The sequence below is a fragment of the Lathamus discolor genome, chromosome 4 (genome assembly GCF_037157495.1).
Source record: "Lathamus discolor isolate bLatDis1 chromosome 4, bLatDis1.hap1, whole genome shotgun sequence".
Classification (NCBI taxonomy): domain Eukaryota; kingdom Metazoa; phylum Chordata; class Aves; order Psittaciformes; family Psittacidae; genus Lathamus; species Lathamus discolor.
In genome coordinates, this window is record NC_088887.1 from 1481958 (window position 1) to 1502400 (window position 20443).

At 41.7% G+C, this 20443-nt stretch overlaps 1 long non-coding RNA gene across 11 annotated transcripts in view; it reads left to right on the forward strand.

The window, feature by feature from the left end:
* LOC136012886 (uncharacterized) overlaps window positions 1–20443 on the forward strand; it is a 332231-nt gene that overhangs the window by 244768 nt on the left and 67020 nt on the right. For all 11 annotated transcript variants that reach the window (XR_010612039.1, XR_010612044.1, XR_010612037.1 and 8 more), the window contains one exon: window positions 15317–15420. This is a non-coding gene — a long non-coding RNA (uncharacterized LOC136012886). The remainder of the gene's footprint in view (window positions 1–15316; window positions 15421–20443) is intronic.

Consider the following 20443-nt stretch of genomic DNA (forward strand, 5'->3'; position numbering starts at 1 on the left):
TTTTACTCCACACGTTTCAGATGCATGCATTTTCATGCTAATAGCCTGTGCAATGCTAAATAATCCATGCCAGACCTAGTACAGTTAATCTTTCCCTGTTTCTGACAGAATTAATGGTAAGAATCGTTTTGCTACAGTTGAGTACGATTTCCTATCTGGGGATACAATTATTGTCTGACAAGATATTAAGCAAATATTGAATATTGCATTGAGAACGAAGCCTTCTAAACAGCTCCTAAATTTACATAAATCATATTAATTAATGAATTTTCTGCTAACAATGCGTGTGCAGCTGTGTTCAGTGTAAAACTTTCCAGTCTGGTAGCATCTTGGAAAGAGCATAGTGGGAACTCTCGAAATACAGCAAGCAAATCCAAACCCCTCAGTCAACTGCAGCAAACTGGATCAGAGGGCAGGAGCTCTCCCTGCCCTCATGGCCATTCCAGCCAGGTATCTGGCTCTTCAGCCTGAACTGGCAGAGAGCAGGAGCATTGGGAATCTCGGATATTATTTTATAATCCTTGGGGATTTCAGAGTCTCTGTGATGGACTTGTAACACAGTGGTTCTTGTTTAATAGTGAGCATAAGAGTATGATTTCCTTTGCAAATATTTAGCATTTCTGTTGCAGTTGTATGTATGAGGACCCTTAAAGGTGCTAAACTCCCTTCATTCCCAGGAAGAGGTATGCAAGCCATATCAGGTTACGGAGAGCAACACAAGTACAGCCTCTAAATATTTTGGTAGGACATCACTATGCAGCTCTCACTGGTGCTATGGTGTAGCCACAGGACTGTGTCCCTACAGCCCATTTTAGAATTTAGGAACATCTAGATAGATGATCGAAAGATAAATTGAGCAGGGAAAGTTTACTTCCTTTTATCTGTATGTGCTGTAATATATAGGGAAACAAAGAGTGAAACAAAGACTGGAGGTTTTATTATCACAGTGGACCAGAAGTTTCCCAAAGCTTCCACCCTCCTTACCGTTAACATCGTTCCTCATATGGTTTGTGTCCTTGAAACAGACTGTAGAGTCTGAAAATGCCATCTGACCAGGGGTGAATTTACTACGTTATCATCAATAGCTGAAGCCTGTTGGCCATCAGGAACCCACAGGGGACGCAGCCATGTGGTGCCGTGCTGCCAGACCAGCTCTGTTCTCATTCTTTAAACAGAGGCTGTCTTTGGAAAAAGGAGGTGCATCTGCCCAATCCACTCTGCTTCAGTGCCCCCCAGCTTCCCAGAGCCAACAGGCACTATGAGGAGCATGGCACTAGTTAGATCAGAGCTGCTTTGAACTGTAAGCCTTCAGCATAAACCAGCACACTTAGGGCAGATGGTACCTTTGTTTAGAGCAGTTCTTTGTGCCATAACATGGAGCATGGCAGTAATGTCTCAGGGGGGTTTCACAGTTATGTGTTCGCAACTTAGAGTTTTTGGCATAGTATCTACCCATCTATGTCAGTAACCTTTCTTCTTGGGGAGTTCTTTTTATCCGACCTATATCCCTTTGGTTTCAGGATCAGCTTTTAATTCCCTGGTTTCGGTTTCTAATTGATGCCTCTCCTCTATGTCTCTGATCTTTGCTTTGACTACCTGGATACTCCTTTCTTACTCTGAGACCCAGTGTAATAATATCATTTGCTTGTCATCTGATACTTTCCTGTGTTTCAGGATTTGTGCTAAATGAATTGTGGACTGGACCCATTTTCCTGGGGGCTAGTTGCGTGTGGTTGAGCTTAAAAGGCAGCTTAAAAGACTCTGTCCATTCTTATGCTCCTAACAGTATACACAACACTCTCCTGCAATCTGGATTGCCTGGGTAATATATTTTGCATGGATTAGTATGTTTGCATGCTTTAAAACTGGCTGACAGGCAGGAGGATTAGGTTCAGGAGGGTTTTCTGGTGTGGGTACTGATAACGCTTGTGGAACCAAAACAGTTCTGAGCTTTTAGAAAACAATTCCTCTGGTTCTTTTTTTGCTTCCTTGAACTTCTGGGAGAACAAGAAACCAATTAACAAAAAAAAACCCCTTACCTCCTTTTAATCAAAAGCGCTGTGATCTGGAACTGCTTCTGAGAAGGAGGAAGGAGACTCATTTGACTTTTATATAATCATTGGTTTTCAGTGATCTGCCTCTGTATGAGGAGGTGAAAGAGTAGAGTCAATTCCGCACAAAAGATACAGGCATCAAACACGGCTCTTCAAATGCGTTCTTCTCTTTAAAACACTTCATTGATCCCAAAATCGGCAGGCAGCTGAAAAGCTTATATTCACACAAGTGTGTGTTGTCATTACTTTTCTGTATTGGACTTCTTCCCGAAGCTGGTTTTTGTGGGTGTTTTTTAGGTGTTTTTTCATTATCCACTGAAGCGTCCCGTGCTTTGGAGCCCTTTGACTGAGCGTGAATAAAGAGATAGCAGGCAAGAAAAAGACCAGTTGTTTTGATAATTGGACAAAAAAATCAACCCCAAAACCCCCACTAAAACCCAAACCCAAACAAATGAACAAGAACCAACAGTGTGAGGTAGCTGCCAACCTATGGCAGCTCCTCAAGTGAGTTCTGGTTCGGGCTTGTGTCATATAAAGAGGGATTCACTCTTATTCAAAATTAATAAACCAGCCTGATGCTGGTTTTGGGCTCTGTGAACTATCAAGTAGAGTTGGATCCTATCAAGTTGGATGGGAAGACTCTGAGAAAGAAGAAAATCGAATAATAAGGTAATTAATGTCTATGTTCTGGTGTCATCTTGGCAGCGCAGTGTTTCTAGAGCATGACCTGTGGAACTCCTCTGCAAAAGATCAGTGGATTACCTTTTTTTGTCATCCTGCTTCAGGAACGAGTGTCCGTTATCTGACCGCTTGGAAAGACAGAACAATACTTTCTCCTCACACAGCATATGCTTAGCTGGAAGTGGATAGTGACTGCCACTGACTACAGGGGCTGTGGTGACACTTCATCCTCCTGTCAAACGGATACATCCATTTGTTCAGTGGGAGAGAAAGGTTAAATGGGTGCCTGGAAACACCCATTATAAGAAAAGGATGGACCCATCAAAAGTAGTGAATTGGCCTGAGCTCAGGTCATCTGGAGAGTAGGAAGAGTAGAAAAGGGGTTGCCATGACTGCATTTCAAGCTGATATAAACCCCAACTACTTCAAAATTACTCTGACAGGGGTATGTCAGCCGGAGCTGGTATGAAAATTTTGAGCATGTTGGAAGCAAAAATGTTTTCTCTGGTGCCTCCCTGAAATTTATCCGATACCGTCTGAAGAAACATTGAAGCCTAGATGTGGCAAAACTGCTTGTAAAACTTTTAAAGGACTTCATTATTAGCCTTATAACTGCATGGTCTTCACTTCCCCTTCTCTTCTTTCCCCCTTTGCCTTATAACATTGATGTATCTTTCCTCTAAAGTCATTCTCTGTCTGGCAGAGGGTTTGGAGATGAAAAATATGCCTCCCTGCTAGAAAGTTTTCTATGGGAAAAGATGAACTTCAGGATTTTCAGTTAGAAGAATGGAAAGAAGCAGTTCCACAGAATCCATTGCTCCAGGTAGCAGAGCGATGAAATACAGGAAAAACCAAGGTGTGCTGGTGCACACCTCAACTGCAAAGGGACAGCAAGGGGGCTCTGGAAGCAGAGTGGAGAGGTGAAGGAACTTTACAATCTCTTTCTTCCAGTTGACACAGTTCATAACATTTTATTCTCTCAAAGGCATTGCCGTTTGTGTTTTCTGTCCGATTTAGGATAAGAACTAGGGATGAAATAAACTTTCTGAAAGCAAGATCTCTGGTTTTCTGCAGTCTCCAATTCTGATGGTCTTAAATGACACAGTCCCACATTTATTTTCTGAGGTGTCTTGGCTCATTTGGTGCAGAAAAGCAGCAGTGAATGAAAGAAGATAGTCCTGTTGAATGCCTGCCATTCCTCGAAAAAATGGGATTGAGAAACATTTGCAGACATCAGTGTTATTTATGATCACCTGTAGAAACCCATGTTATGTATTTCTAATGAATATGATCTATTTTTCTCTATGATCATTTCTTTGCTAGTAAACCTGGCAGTTTTAAACAATTTTAAATTAAAACAGATTAAGAAATAGATAGAATGAATAGAATGTCTTGCCTACAAATGCTGATCCTGCTCCTACTCCTTTTACTAAAGCAAAAGACCTTCATAATTCATTCATGCCTGTGTAGTCATGACTTATGGAGCTTTTACACTCATGAGAGAAACATAATACTCACCCTTCATGGGTGAAATACTCTGTACGGACTTAGGATTTATTCTCTGTTGGTCTCTCTTGAAATACTCTTCATAAAGGTTTGACAAAAAGTTTTGTTCAAGGGTTAGATTTCTTTACAGAAATTAGAGTAGTTAATTGCAGACCACTGACAAAACTTGGTGAGTTTTTCTCTCACTATTTTGGTTTATCCTGACTTTACAGCTTTATTTCCATTTTCTCCATGTTCAGATTGGACATGATGTGCCGAGACATTCTGTAGAGGAGTTACCTGAGGATAGCGTACGTAACTATTTCTAAACACAGCTATTACTGACTATGGTATTTACAGGTAGACATGACTTGCCGCAGATCTGTAGGCAGCCTGAGGAAGAGACTCTCATTAATAGCATGGGCCAGCAAGTAGGTGTCAGCACCTCAGGACAGATTCCACCAAGCTGAACAGTCTGCACTGTGTGGCTGATCTAAAGAATTTCAGAAAGGCTTTTGAATAGACTATTCAAGAAGAGCAATTACGCTAGAAATAAAGCCAAATGAAGCAGTCAGAAGTCTCATCCAGGACTTTACAAAAGTACCAGTAAAATGCATTTATGTGTAATAAAGTTCATTACCTTACAGCTGGATGCACATGTGTGTATTGTTCAGACCCACGCACATGTGAGCAGGGTTCCAGTATCAGTATGTGGCCCGGTTTCTGGTATGTGGCCCATATCCTCTGCTTTCACCGAGACTCCAGTCCTGCCATCGCAGTCACATGCACTGTGAAATTGCCTTCATGCATTGCGTTAGGTATGCATATGAGTGTTTGAAAGAATTGAGTCTGAGGGCCAAATACACAGAATTGTATTCACACAGGGATGAAAAGATGCAAATACACAGCTGGGAGGATTCGCAAATGCACGTAAAAGCTGGGAAGTAAAAGTGTCATTAGGTGCACAGAAATCCTTAAAACTGGGGTCTGAACTGAATGACCTTGTGCAAGATATGTTAGCCTTTTCCTACGTTTCAAAATACCGAGAAAGATCTCAGTTCTCCTGAAACTCTGGCTCTCTGTGAGTGTGCTGGGATTTTTATGACATCTGGACGATAGATGCTCTTCAGGAATTAAAGAATTTGGGCAACTTCTTTGTGTGTCAGTTTATCCTTATGTAGCCCAATGTATTACCGGCATTTTCAGACAGGTATTTTGAGGCTGATTTAATGTTCATATCACATTCAGACAAGCTCAGATGAAGTTTGATGTACAAAAGTACAAATAGGGAGACAAGTATGTTATGACTCTTAGATAAAACACTTGAGTCTGAAACATGAATTAGGCACTGTCATAATTCTGATCTTGTAGAGTTGAAACGTTTTATTGCTTTGGAGAAAGGGGTTTTTTATCTGTTTTAGTTCTGTTTCTCACTTTACTGCTGGCAAAAATATATTGTGTAACACATCATTAGACAATTACTTGATTACAATTTAATTTCTTCCGCAGAATCTTCCAGAAGTAGTGCACTTACAGTCTAAAGCTTTATGTGGGTGGTATTATTAAGTTACTGCATTTTAAACAGATTGCATTATTATGATTATTCAAATACCAATTGTTCTTGTGTGTATGCTTGCTGGCAAGGAAATAATCAGATAATGGATACTAAGGCCACAATGTGAATTGCACACTACTGCTCAGCTATCTAACCTGTAATTTCAACACAACGTTCTTCCCTTCATTAACACATACTGCAGTTATATTAAAATTATAGCTAAATTGCACAAAAATCAGGAATTCTGAAATGAGGCATTAGGTAACACTGACAGTTCTTTCCATGCGTATGGTTAAATATTTAATATCAGAGGAGTGCTACAGAACAAGAGGGAAGAGGAGAGAAACAATGAACGGAGCTCTTGTTTTTTCTTGTGCATCATCAGCAAGAAGACTTACTAATTCCTCTGTAGCGATACCTGTGTGATCACCATTGACTGGTTAAGGTGCTACAGATGTTGAACAGTCCTGCTTATGGAGAGCCTGGAGTTTCACGGGTGGGAATGGTAGGCTTGTTCAGTCTCTGGAGCCTTTATTTTCAGAAGAGACTTGCTGGGTGAATCCTTGGTGCTTTTGTAGGGGTTTCTAGCTGATTTTGATCCAGTTTTTAGGGCAGATGGCTGGTGCGTGAAGAGCCACCTCATGTTCTCATGCACAGCCTCATTATGTACTGCAGAAAGGAGACTGTAGTTATGATTCAATATATGCCTGCATAGCAGTGAGGAAGGGACGTGCCTTGGGGAGGACATTCTGTCTGTCTCCCTCCCTAATCCATGAGCTTACGCTATGGCATAGGTGAAATGCTTGAAGACTGTTCTTAGTGTTCCCGGCACAACAGGGAATTCACACTGGAGTAGGAGGACAAAAATTAACAAAGGAAGAGTAGAAAGATAAGGCAAAGGGGTGACAAGGTAGGATATGATTCCTGAGGGTGTGAAAAACAGCATCAGGGTCCTTTCTCTTTGTTCCCCCCTTACAGTTTGAAAATGTCTCTAAGCTAGCATAGGAATGCCTGTGTAAAAGTATGACATGGAGAAAGCATTAAAAATAAGGTACAGGGCAAACACTGGCAGCAGCTAAGATTGGACTTTAACTGAGAAGCCACAGGACAAAGCTATAAAGAGGGATAAATAACTTAGAATCAGGGTTTTTTGGTGAACAGTTAAGAGCTTTTGTTAAGCAAAGGTATTTTGCCTCAAGGAAGCCAAGACTTAAGCAAGGGTGAAGGCTGAGCAGGGCTCCTACCCTCTAGATAAGAGTCAAAGTGAATTAGGGAGGTGGAAGGAGGAGTAGGGGGGCAGGATAGTGAACCAGGACTGTCACTTCTGTTCTCTTTCTCTTACCTTTCTTTTGTATCTGTTCCTATGTAATCATGCTCTAGGTAAGTTGAGCATATCGTACTACAGTCTGTCATTTGACAATAGTCATATAGTCTTCCATTTCTTAAAAAACAGAAACAAGAGCAGCCTATGGCAATGATTACATCTGAGCCTTCTTTCAGCCACTCTCTGATTTTTTTCCTTTAAAATGTGCATCTCTTTAACTTCAGTTATTGCTGAAGGCAGGGAATGAAGAAAACATGAGCTGGTGACAGCTGGTTACACTTTGGTTCACATAAAGTGCTCTTAATCCTTGCAACAGCGGTGAGAAAGTATGCATTAAAGAAATGGCCTGTATCATATGCAGGACTAGTAGCTAAGATCGTAGCTGAGATTGCTTAGTGCTTCCTTTTGTTATAATAATAGCTTTTATTTCCCTAATTGCCTATAACTTTGCTCAAATGTAATCCTGTGGATTAACACTTGTCATGATAAGCTGGAGTTACTGAGTTGAAATTTTCAACAACAATTGATCCACTTCCAAGAATAAGACTGGGGAGAAAATTTGTTCAGTGCCATTTTAAAGTTTTATGGCAGCTCCTTTCCAAAATGAGCATATACATATAAAGGAATCCAACTGAGGCTGCCCTTGTAACCCTTATTCTGGCTTTTTCCGGCTGCTGAGCATTTGACTTTCAACCTCGATGTTGTTGTCTAGTACTTCGTGTTGGTCATGCCATGTAATTTCACAGTGAGTTCCTGCAGAAACACAGATATACAGAACACAAATTGCAGAGAAATAAAACCATCCAGTGCTTTTAAAGGGAACCTTGGTTTCATTTCTGCACTTCTCCCGCTTTCTTTCTAATGAATACAAATCTGTTTCTTGACACATCTATCTTTGCACTAAAATCTGTTTCTTTTTGCCATAATGTAGGGCCTATGCAACTGTTCCTGCTGTTTCCTGTCCCGGTTTGACTGACATCTGTATGTTAGATCTTTGGGGAAAGAGCAAAATAAATTGACTGAGGCTTCTTTTAAAAATATTAGGTTACCTCTGGAAAGTGTTTTTTCTCTTCTCTTACCATTCATGCCTGTCTCTTCCATGAGCTTAATAATCATTGCGTTTCTTTGTAAGAATGTAGTTTCCTCCATTCCTGCCATTTAAGGTGGCAGTTTCTTCTGACATCTGCCCTTGACAGTGCAAAGGGAATGGTACCTAAACACAAACTTTCCTCTGTTTTGTGCCAAGAATACTGGCAAGCTTTTCCAGAGCAACCTCCTGGAAATCAGACAGAAGATGAGATCAAACCACCAACATTTCACTAGCCGTGGAAGTGGTGGTTAGCCCAAGAATCTGTGCTTTAAGACTGAAACAAGCTTTAGGTAACTACAGGGTGGACAGTGTGTATCTGTTAGCAGTGCAGATAGGTCAGAGCCTAATTGCTACATCTCCTGACTACTGGTGCTGTAATATGTTTCTTAAAAGTACTGTGCATACAGCATAGACAAACTGCATATCTAAATATAATCATTTAAGAGTCATATTGATTCAGTCTGTTCACAGCTTGGCTGATCAGGCACTTCCTGAGCTTGTTTTGAAAGATTAGAAAATACTTCTTTCATCTTCAGGTCAGACCGAGGCAGAGCTGCGTCTGAGCACCTGGGAGCGTATAAACACGGAATGCACACCCCTCAGATCTCCCAGGTTCTCTACCATTAACTTCAACACTCTAAGCTGATGTCATTTTCCCCAATAAAAGGCTGAGGTATATTTTTTTTGCACGAGCTGTATTTCATGGTCTCCTTGAGAAACTCCAGGAAAATAGCTTTGCCTACTATTGCTTATAATCCCTTGCCTGTTTTGCCAATGAATGTATTGAGGAACACAGGATGCAGAGCAAAGTAGCGGAAGGATGTAAATCCTTGAAAAGATGAACTTCAAGAAAGAAGTTTTCAAGTGGCTTTTAAACTCAGGTCTCCAAAACTCATGAATAATGGGCAATAGTCTCTCAGCAGAGCGTGCCTGTGTGCTGAGAATAGAAGAACCAGCAGTTTCTCAGAAGAGAGAATGCAAAATATCTCAGGAAGGAGATCACCAAACCTCTTCCCGGACTTTGCATGATCAGACTGTAAAGGCAGAGTTAGACCTATTAAAGTCAATAAGAGCATTATCCTTGGGATTTCATCATTAGCATTTATTCCCCTCTCGAGACTTTGGTTTTAGGAAGGGAGCAGTAGTGGATTTTATAGAAAGGAAAATGTGAAAACATGGAGAGTTCAAGATACGCTGCCTACAGGGGTTAGAGCACTAATGAACTAAAGTAACTACAGAAGGAAACAAACATCTAGAAGCAAAATGACATAAAAGCAGAACTGAAAAAGAGGTAATAAAATGAAGGGGTTGCAGTTCTGGATTTGGTATTTCCTTGTCAATCTCCTTCTTGGTAAATGCATAATTACCATCCTTACAGGCTGAATTGTGTTAATCAAAAAGCGGTGGTGGTTAGCAGCAGCTCAGCAGTTTTTATAAATAGAGTTTTAGATATTAAATGGCGATTAAAGGCTCTTAAAAAGTAAATTTCCAAGTGATGAACTCAGCCTCATGAGGCCTGGAAGGAAAATAGTAAAGCTGGATTCAGCCACAAACCACTAACTATAAACAAACTACTGGCAGCGCGTCTGCTTCCTAAAATACCGTATTAACACCCTGTCTTTAACTCTTCTGTCTTGGAGCAAGCTCACCAAGAGCTACAAAAAAGTACTGAGAACTCTCTCCTCTTCTGAAACCAGCAAATCTGGAGAATGCCTTATTTTAATGGGGCTATAGCTAGCCATCTAGAACCTGGATTATTCTCTTAAGTTTCATTACTACTTTTATATCCTTAAGCTTAAACTTCACCTGAGCGATCTTGACAAGTTTTGAGTCTTGATCTGTTAAAAATCTAGCCTAATATGTGGCTGATAGCAGTGACTGACAACCAAGAAGAGGGAGAACTAGCCCTTCCAGAACAGCTAAGCCCAAACGAGGGTCCTGGATGTCCCGAAGTGACTGTCGATGCTTCTATGGTGTGATATTTATGGTTTCTTAGTGCTTGTCTACTCATTTTTACAGACTGAGTAAGAGAGAGCAGCCATGGCTGGTTGCTGGTCAGGACCCCTCAATTAGGAGAGCCTTTGTGACTGTCCTGTAGTATTGCAGTTGAGTCTTTTTCTCCCAGAGGCAGAGGAAAGAGGGGAAGCCATGGTTCTCCGATGCTCCATGCTTGTCTCAGGTCTTGGCTTCATCCCACCTTCCCTCTGTCTCACAGCTGAAGTTCCTATGCTGAAAACCTCATTTTTTCTGTCACCACAGAGTACCCTGGGGTCTCGTAATGTTCATCCTTTATACAGTTTATGCATACATATTCACTACCTGTTTGGAAAGGGAGAGAAATAAGCATTCTGATATTTGATTGTTGGTGGTGTTAGAAAGGGCGACTCACATGGCCCTGGAAAGAGAAGACCTCTATTGCAGCACTGAGTCAGGAAGGGGGAGAAGATATTTCAGTGCTCCTGTACCATCCCCTGCACACTTTGCAGAAGTGCTATTTTATTTTCTATTGTAGAGAAACTGTATTAGAAGGAGATGATTTGATATGAAGGTGAGCTTTGTCCTTTAGGATATGGATTAAGATCACCAATTTGTTTCTATGTTGGGCATTCAGCAAATCTTGGAATCACAGTGTAATGATTTAATCCTATCTGAACTTCCCTGTGCCACCCGATCACCCTCCTCATCCCTGTAGAACACACCTCATTTCAATTTCAGCTATTTTCTTCTTACTGCAGACTTTCATTATCTTACTCTTTATCTGCCCTGAAGTGTGAAATGGTAATAGCGTTGCTTATATAGCTCCATTCATTTTCAAAGCATTTTACAAACATTAACTAATTAATGGAGAAGGCAGAGCATCAAATAATGATTTTTTTTCACTCTATTGGTGAACTGATATAGACGTAATACGGTTTGTTCACTACCTGAGGAGTTCAGAGGTGGGCTGTCATTTAAAGTGCTGACCGATTTGATTGTCACTGATGGTGAGAGGGAGAAAAGGAATCAGTTTGTTTCTCCTACACGAGGCACGTTTTTTTTCAATTGAATTCATGCTTCAATCCTCCATTTAAAATTAGTTCCCTTGAATGGGATGCCAGAAGCACAATGTACTGATTCTCACAGAAACAAAGAAATTAGGATCCACGCAGTTATCTCCAAATCATCAAAATCTATGGATTTGACATTTCAGCTGAAAAAATAATTTCATACAATTTTGAAAGCCACTTTCGTGCAATTTCATGCTCTACAAAAAAATCCATTTGGATACAGAACTGTGACGCTTTGTGCAAACATCTCCCATATTGGTTAATAATGATGGTTCAGTCTGGGATTTTCCATCTTCATTTTCATTGACCACCTACCATCATTTTCTGCTGAGGAGAAACTGCCAATTTACAACCAAAGTTAGAGAGTCATGATCCAAGTGAACTAAACTAGGGGGACAGGACGGGACGGACAGGGGACTATTAGTGCTGTGATACAGCAGCAAAAGAGTGTTCTCTAAACCTCCCTTTGCTCTCATTTGGGATGTAGTAGGAGGAAGACTGAAGATTACCAAGCTGTGTTTCTTGTAGTGGGATGTATATATATATATATATATATATGTATTCAGGGAAAACTGAAGGACGTGGGGTATCAGCAACTGGAATGTGCAACCTTTTGTCTCCCAGAGTCACAGCATGTCTGTACTGGTTAACCAAGGTGCAAGGGCTGGTTAGCGGTGAAGTCTTGTCCTTAGTCCAGAGGTAATTCTACTGGAGATAAGTTTGCACCCTATTCAAATGTGTATCCAGAACAGCCAAAGTCTGAACAGATCATGGAAAAGAGATGAGTCATTCTGATAGTATAATAATAGTGGGAAAGAACACTTAGTAAAGTCTTTAAGAAAAACCAAACCCCAAACCACATTTGGTTTGGATTGGGGTGTGGGTTCCCATTACTCATGACTGCTGGCAACTGTTGGCAGTGTCTAAACTGCAAAAGCAGGGGGGAAGTTAGCATAAATTATTCCTTATTCAAGTGTGAGTACTCTCTGAACAGCATTCTTTTCAGAAAGTGGCAGTAGGTATGGGCAACGTGAGCTTCTGCTTGGGGCAGCAATGAATCAGAGCCACACTGCCTGCTTTACCTAACACAGAGCACTGGAAAGCCAAGATCAGGCTTTGTGAGATGGCAGCTACTGCTAAGGAAGGAGGTTCTCCCCAGAGTAGTAGTTGCTGGTCCTTGTTCACTCACCCTCTTCCTTGGCCATCCCAGGAACTATGTATTTTCAGGGACGTTCTTCCCCTTTTCCTCTCCCAGCTCTGTCCCTTCCCCCTTTTGTATCCTTCCTGTGAATGGAGCAGCATGGTTCTGGCCTTCATCCTCAGGGTTGCAAACCCCTGTCTTGCCAATAGGATCACAAAAGCTTGAGCCAGCTCGGGTTATTCTTTACTTGCTCTCTGTCAGTCTGCTTTTACAAAGAATCAGTCCTCCATCCAAGGACCAGGAGCTGTACCATGTGGTTCGGGGGCCCAAACGCACAACAAAGATCAAGGGCATGCTGGTGAATCGAAATTATTTAACAAGTATTTGTGAATAGAGAATATCTTTGAAGGTGGGGTTCTCGTTAATTCATCGTCAGCAACAGGAACCTGATTTACAATGACTTGTCTCTGTGTAAGCTCTGGGAAGAGCTGTCCTTGGTTTGTCTCTGTTGCCTGTCAGTAGATTTCATTCTATGTGACAGCCTACCCACCACATTACCAGGAGGCTGTAGCTGCAGGCGAAACCAGTTATAGGAATAAAACTTTCTATCGGCTCAGGATTGCTGTGGTAATGGACAGACGTTTGAAACAAGGACAAGTTTGAGTCAAGGAGATGATTTCCAAAATGCACCCAGAAAACATCTCTAAATCCTGTTTAACCCAGACAAGGAAAGAGGAGGGAAGGGGAGAGGGAGGAGGCCTCTGGATTTAATTTGGTTCTAGATTGATTTGCAAATTGCTTGGCAAACAAGTTTATGCATATTAATTACATTTCTAATGAAAAATATTTGCAGATGCACCTGTTTGCATGGCAAAGTACAGACTGGGTTTGCAAAGCTAATATAAATCCTGCAGCAACTGTTGACTCAACCGTTTTGATAGAATACATATTGCTGGGGGAGCAGATGCTGTCACCTAAGTGTTTTGCTGCTATCAGGCTGCACAAGACAGTGGCTGGAGCTGGTTGTTGGTGGGGACCCCAGGATTGAAGAGGCCTGTGTGAGTGTAGGTGACAGTGGAAACTTCCCGCAGTAACACAACAGAGTCATTTTTGCTTGGAGTGAGGGACTAGCTGGAAGATAGATGTTGATAGAAGTCCGAAGTTTACCTATGCAAAGACTTGCCAGGTATATTTGCTTGCTGTTTTACAGGGGTTTACCATGAGAACAGTGTTCTGAAATATGTCTTCAGTGTTGATTCCGCTAATACTGGGCTAGTTCCTTTACTGGCAAAATGGTCCATGCGATCCCCACAGAGGAGCGGACAGTTTGAACTATATTGGTCAAATCCTGAGCCTAGGCACAGCTTAGATGATGGGGAGGACATTGTGCAGCTACTGTTTGTTCCTGCAGGTATCTCTGAGCCATATACTCGATTTTTACTGCTATGATAGCTTTGAGTTTTGCGAACTACTCCTGGTTTTGTTACTTAAGAGAAATTTTGAAGTAAAATGCTTAAATTAATGTTCACTGTTTATTTCTGCTTCATTATTTAAAGTGTTTATTCAGTACCACAATTTAGTCTTCACTGAGCTTGTAATGCATCTTGTATAGAATTGCCAGAACTAAAATATAACATTAGCAAATCTAATGCTAAATGGTGCTTGGTAGTGGTTGAAATTATAGTTTAGATCCTGCGAGTATAAAAGCATCATGAGATCCTTTGCGCTTGGATATGGGCTTTGGAATTCATATTAATGTTGATGAAATTTATGCTCGGGGATCTGGGAGAAAATACGCACCACGCAAACTGAATGTCTCATAGCTGTGCTTCACCACAATGTGTACTGCTGAAATGGTCCCCACCTGGTGCAAGGCTCACTCAGGGCACAGTGATTATAGTAATTAATAGCATTGTAAAGCACTACTTATGTTCAGTAGGTGTAATTGCCAAGGATGCTTCGTTTTAAAACGCTTTGAACTGCATCCTCTGACTGGAAGCACAGGGGCTGTCAGGTATTTTTCTTCTAATTGAGGAAAAGAAATCAGTTATCCAAGTCAAAAACCTTAGGAATAGTGGAGCTCATGCGGCGCAGGGACTTGCTCCCTCAGGAGTGACACTGATCGGTTTTCAGCGTGTCCGCTTGTGAAGTAAGGTACTGTTTTAACACCTGCACAAAGCTGTGACAAGCAATGGTGAAAAGCGATGTACAAAGCTCAGATTGTGCTTACAGGGATAGCCTGCACTTTCTAAGTATCGGTCTCTGACAAGTAAGCGTCCTGTTTTCTTTGTGGCAGGCTTGTATGCTTCCTGCAGAAATGCACTGCAAGAAACTGACCGTTTTTCTGCAGTTTAATGGGTAACATTGAATAAATACAAGAAGAACAAAGGAACTATCTAGGAATGAGAAAGACTTTTGGTTGAACAAATGGATTTCACCTCTGCAAAATCAGAAGCATCGTGATTTTCTGTAACATGTAAATGACTAAATAACGCACAGGAAAAGAAGTAAAACCAGCTTTGTGAAGAATATCTGAATTTATTTACGGCAGATACCCCAAAACCCAGGGGGCTTATGAGGAAAGAAGCAGTGAACTAATCGGAGAAGCACAAAACCCCCTTTCTTATGTAGTTACGAGACAGCTGATCTTGAAAGATAGGACAGAAGGTCAGGGTAATTCAGTAAAACAGTACAGATGTTAACTAAAGAAAGTAGTTGTTAAAAGGAAATTAAAAATGAAAATAGTAAAATCCTATTAATACATACTCCTGGGGTCTGGATCCATCACAGTATTATCTCCTTCTCCTGGTGGGTGAAAAGGTGTTCCATTGCACCCAAATCCAGGGTGCAAAGCATCGAAATGCACCCTAACATTTCTTGACATTTGAAGTCTGTTACCTGTAGCAGAGTACTGATAGCATCAATGCTCATTTTTACAGGTACTGAAGGCTGAGCCCTCGGCATGGAGTCAAAGCACCAGAGCCTGACTGACTCACAAGAAGGTAGCTCTGTCCTAACAGGCTGAAGACTCAGCTTTAAGCAGGTGGGTTTAGTTAAGAACTGAATTATTAAATTAACCATATAAGACACACAGAGATTAGCACCACACAGGTTTTAGACCAGAGATACTCATCCGACTTCAGACAAAAGACTCCTGGTTTTCATGTGATTGCAACTGGTTAAAAGAGAAACTATTGTATGGTGGTGAAGAGACCAGACTGTAGAGCACTGATGAGAAATCCAGCTGCGTGTGCTGTCAGAAAAGCCAGCCTTCGGTAGCTGCAGGTCTGTGTGGAAGCGGTGATTTGCTACCTGTTGCTCTGCAGAGGACAGCTGTCAGATTAGGACTGACTGCTGCAAATGAAGTCATTAGATCTGTTCAATGCAGTCACCTCTGACACCATTCTCTGCAAGTTTCATCGAGCATTCATTGCCACAGTGGTGTATATATTCAGCTGTGCTGGAGGGAGCCGGCAGCCCATTCAGAGTCTTCAGTTTCAGTGTGCCCAGAGTCTGACCTTACTTTATTTCATTGCTTGTTTTGGGGTGGGTTTGTGTGTGTGATTGTTGTTCCTCCGAGGACAAAATCTGTCTCAGCTAATGTGGGTGTTAATATGTGGAACGAGTTGTCTGGAAATCGCCATGTAGGCTGACAGACTAGGATCCCTTTTGTCGTTCTGCTCTACCTCTGGTTTACTATCCGCATCTCACTGGAAACCCAGACACAAATAACAAGGAGGCAAACGGCAAAGTCACTTGTGTCAATATTTCCATTTTCTGATGGTTTCTCAAGCAGGACTTTCCACGGCTGCGTGTGCAGTTCCAATGAAACCATAGGAAATAATGCTAGTATGCAGAAGTGCTAAAAAGTGATGGTCAACAAATAAGGGCTCAGCATGTGTGTATTTTAATGCGGTGTTAATTGAGAGCTGGGTGATGGTAAACAGAGAGCTAGAAACTGGAACTGTTTAAATGCTGGGCTCTCTAATACAGAATAAGAACAAGTTCAATTCTAGTTTTTCCTACTTCAGGCTATGTTACAGCTGTGTGGCTGGAACATTTGTAATGTATTTACTAAGAGCTGTCGATCCAAGTTCAGAAAGCCCAGCTGGGTAGTATCTAACTGCTGAAGCAGGATGGCTCATGTGCCTACATATAGAAAAAGAAGGAAGCCAGATATTCATTCTGACCATGTCCCTTCATTAAGCCTCCAGTTAAACTGAAGGTTTGTCTAGTGCTGGGTTCCTGAATCACATCACAAAGCAGTGATTTCCTAGCTTTTCTTTTCCCCCCTGAAAGTGTGGCAACCCGATACTTCCCTATTTTGAGTGCTTCAACCAAGGAGGAGGTCATATGAAAGTCTCTCAAAAGTGCTACCTTATCTCCATATTCACTATTCAGGCTTGAAAGTGAGCCCTTTTTTGGCTGCTTCACAAATGAAATATTTGAAGACATGCCTTTGATTTCCTCCTTTAAATAGAAAACAGAAGCAGTGTTTCTAGGAAGCTAAATCGCTTTTTACTCTGATACTTCATTAAGCTCACAGAGACTTGTGTCTATCTCAGTTTTCAACATGCTGCAAGAGGTTTTAGTTTTGTAATTCCTGTTTTGCTGAATCCCTTATTCCCTGCTTGGAAATGTCGTAAAGCTGGAATGTCAGTCCTATGATAGCCGGGAATATTCTTGTGCCTTTTTTTCCTGTAAAACTAGCATGTATGTAACTAATGGGCGTATTTTTAAAGTGCCTTTCATCTACATCTGGAACTTGAAGGGAAGCATTAGGGTTTTCTGCAGGGGGTAGTTATTTTTACCAAGTGTAACTCTCTATCACATCTGCTCACTGGTGACAAAACTGACCTATAGGATGTGCAGCTGTTAAAGGGCTGCATGAATGGGCACTTGCCTTGTGATTAAAGGAAGGGGAATCCCTGAGTGGCAGAAAGCCAGCATCAGTATTTTACCTACACGTGCTCCCGGGTGATAATACTCTGCAGAAGAAACCATAGCCAAAATAAGCATATCAATCTTTGCAGAATTATTGTCTGCCCATACTAACTGACTAGAGCAGTTCAAAACTCTTCTGTTTATAGGAAAGCCAAGCTGCCCTTCTGCATGGCCATTAATTAGACAGAGCGCAATATGCCATGTGATGTTAGGATCAGCTGTGTCCTGTTATTTTGTCCCAAGCATGAGCAGGTGAAAAAACAACTACTTTCAACCTGAACAAAAGTGCCACAATGCCACTGGGCAGGCTGCGTTTCATGTAAGCCCATTGCAACTGGAAGACATGCAAGACCCACAGCATTTACTGCTCAGATGGCTACTCAGTATGGTTTGGCTCTCTCCAAACCACATCTCTCCAATAGAGCACCTGAATTTGAGTGGGATGGTTTAGTGTGAGGTGTCCCTGCCCATGGCAGGGGGTTTGGAACTGGATGATCTTAAGGTCCTTTCCAACCCTGACTATTCTATGGTTCTATGATTTCTCTCAGCTGCACGCAGAATCGCTCAGCTGCCGTCCTGCTCAGGAGCAAAGCTCCCACGGAGCACCACATAAGTTGATGATCTAGTATCTTGATAACACTTGGTCTGGGGACCTTTGTTTTCAGTCTGGATGAAATCAGTTGCATTACGGAGAAATGTAATGTGGCTCAGTACACGTTTCTCCAAGTGCTCATGGAATTTAATAGAATAATAAAAAATACATTCTTATTTATAACCATTTTTGATCCGCCTGCAGAGTTCTCTTGCAGAAATGCTTTCCCTGTTAAATCTCACCAGATAGTCCCAAGAACTCATTTTGAGGTTACTATTTTCTAGAAGCATCAGTGGCTCTTTTTAATAACCACAAGGGTAAGGATCAAGAAACATAAGAGTATGGGTAGTTATGCCATCAGGACAAAAGTCAGGCAAAATGAGGAATAGTTCATATGTCTTTGTCCCTCTTTCTTTCCTTCCTCCCCCCCCGGCTCCCTGAGGGATGGGGAGGAGAATCAAGAGAATGTAACTCCCACAGGTTGAGATAAGAACAGCCCAGTAACTAAGGTATAACACAAACCACTGCTGCTACCACCAATGATAATATTGGTGAGGGAAATAACAAGGGAAGAGAATATGATACCACCGCCAAATGAGTTCAACCCTCCGGAAGAGAGCCCGTACCCTTCCGGCTAACTCCCAGTTACCTCCCTGGGCATGACGTGCTGTGGTATGGAATACCTCCTTGGCCAGCTTGGGTCAGGCATCCCGTCTCCGCTTCCCCCGGCCTCCCCCCATCCCTGCAGAGCATGAGGCTCAGAAAGTCCTTGGTCAGACCAAACATTTGTGTTATCAGCTCTCTTCCCAGGCTGAAAGCCAAACCCCAGCGCTGCACCAGCTACTAAGAAGGAGAAAAATGACTGCTGCTGCTGAACCCAGGGCACCCTGCCTCCAAGTGTATTGTGGTGTTAAAGAGTTGGTGTGGAAGCAAACCGAATTCATTTCTCCGCATAGTCCATAGCGTACACTGTTGAAACAGACAGCTTTCTTTTTATGTACTTCTTGTAATGTGAGATTTTGGTATTAAAAAGTCAGGCAACCTCAATGCTCAACGTAATACAGAACAGCTACAGATATTCTGTACATTGAACTTTCCAGATCCATTTCCATGAAAACGCAGTAACATTTCACCTACAACATGCAAAAACCTGGCGTGCCAGGATCTGCTCTGGGGAAGAAAGGGATGACCGATAATGGATTTCACCTTTCACAAATGGGGAGGAAAAAATTCCGTGAAACATGGTAAAATAATAATTACATGGAAGTGGTGTGCAGATGATAATGTCTGATTGAATACCTTCTTTAAGTGGAGATTCTACTACTATGGTAACAGACAAAAAGCCTAATATATTCTGACTAATCAGGATTGATGTTAATTAAAGAAGAGTTCAAGATAATGACTTCTCATTACTATGTGATAGCTGGAAATAGATTGTTCTACCTCTAGGTAAAATAAGCAATTAGATAACTTCTGGTTTTAAGGACTTCTTTTTCAAAACCTCTTATCTCATTCTCTGTTCTTTTTCTGTTGTCAAAATATTCATATGTACATGTTGGGTTTTTATCGCTGCTCATCTTGATGGACCTTTTTTTAGTGGTTCTCAGACTGCATTTAGTCTTTCGCTTTGGTGAATTTATTTTCCCCTGTTGCTGTAAGGATAGTACGTCTTACTGGTTAAAAAAATTAAACCCAGAGACGCTAAGAATAAGCCCCTGGGTTATACACTGGAAAATACAGACAATATGAAATAGAGGCAGAGCTGAATCCTTCACTGAAGGGGTAGAGTTTTCTTTAGAAAAGGAAAAAACCCTTCGATTTTGTATTGTTAGTCATTTGGCTTCCGTGATAGAATCCCGGAATGCTAAAACCTCCATTTGGAAGGTGTTTCTTGTTTCTGCAGAGAGCAAAAAGCAAGATGACAAAAAGCCTCTGAAAAACCACTGGCTTTCCAATCTTTTCTTAAACCCACTCTGAGCGGTGGTTTCAGTAGCATCACTTCCATTTCTCACTCCTGAGTGTATAAGGAAGCAGCCACTCCAGACCCTAGGTGCTTATGACCTGGCCCTGACTTCCTCAGAAAGGAAATCAAGAGTCTTTGTTTCAGTTACAAACCACTTTTTCATACCCCCCCCCCCCCCCCCCCCTTCAAGAACTGAAGGTATTGAACCGGGTGGGCTGTGTCATCATGAGCTTGTAGTTATCCTTAAGAATCAAAGGACATTGGCTTAAATACCGGCTTTCTATGTGCCATTCATGAGAGCGATTACCCAGGACTGCTGCTGGTACAGGGGCACTGTGAAATTCACTCCCTGTGGAATTAAGCGGTTGTCCTTTTGCAAGAAGCAGTTTTAAATGGTGGTTTGGTGATAGCTGAGGTTTAAGAAGTGCTTTCTGTAAGTATGTACAGTCATTAGAGCTGTGCAAAGCCAAGACAGCTGAAATCTCACTGGGCTGGAGGCTTCACTCAAAAGCAGGCTTAGGACCCATTTGGAACATCCAGTTCAAGACGTGAACAGGTAGGGTGAAG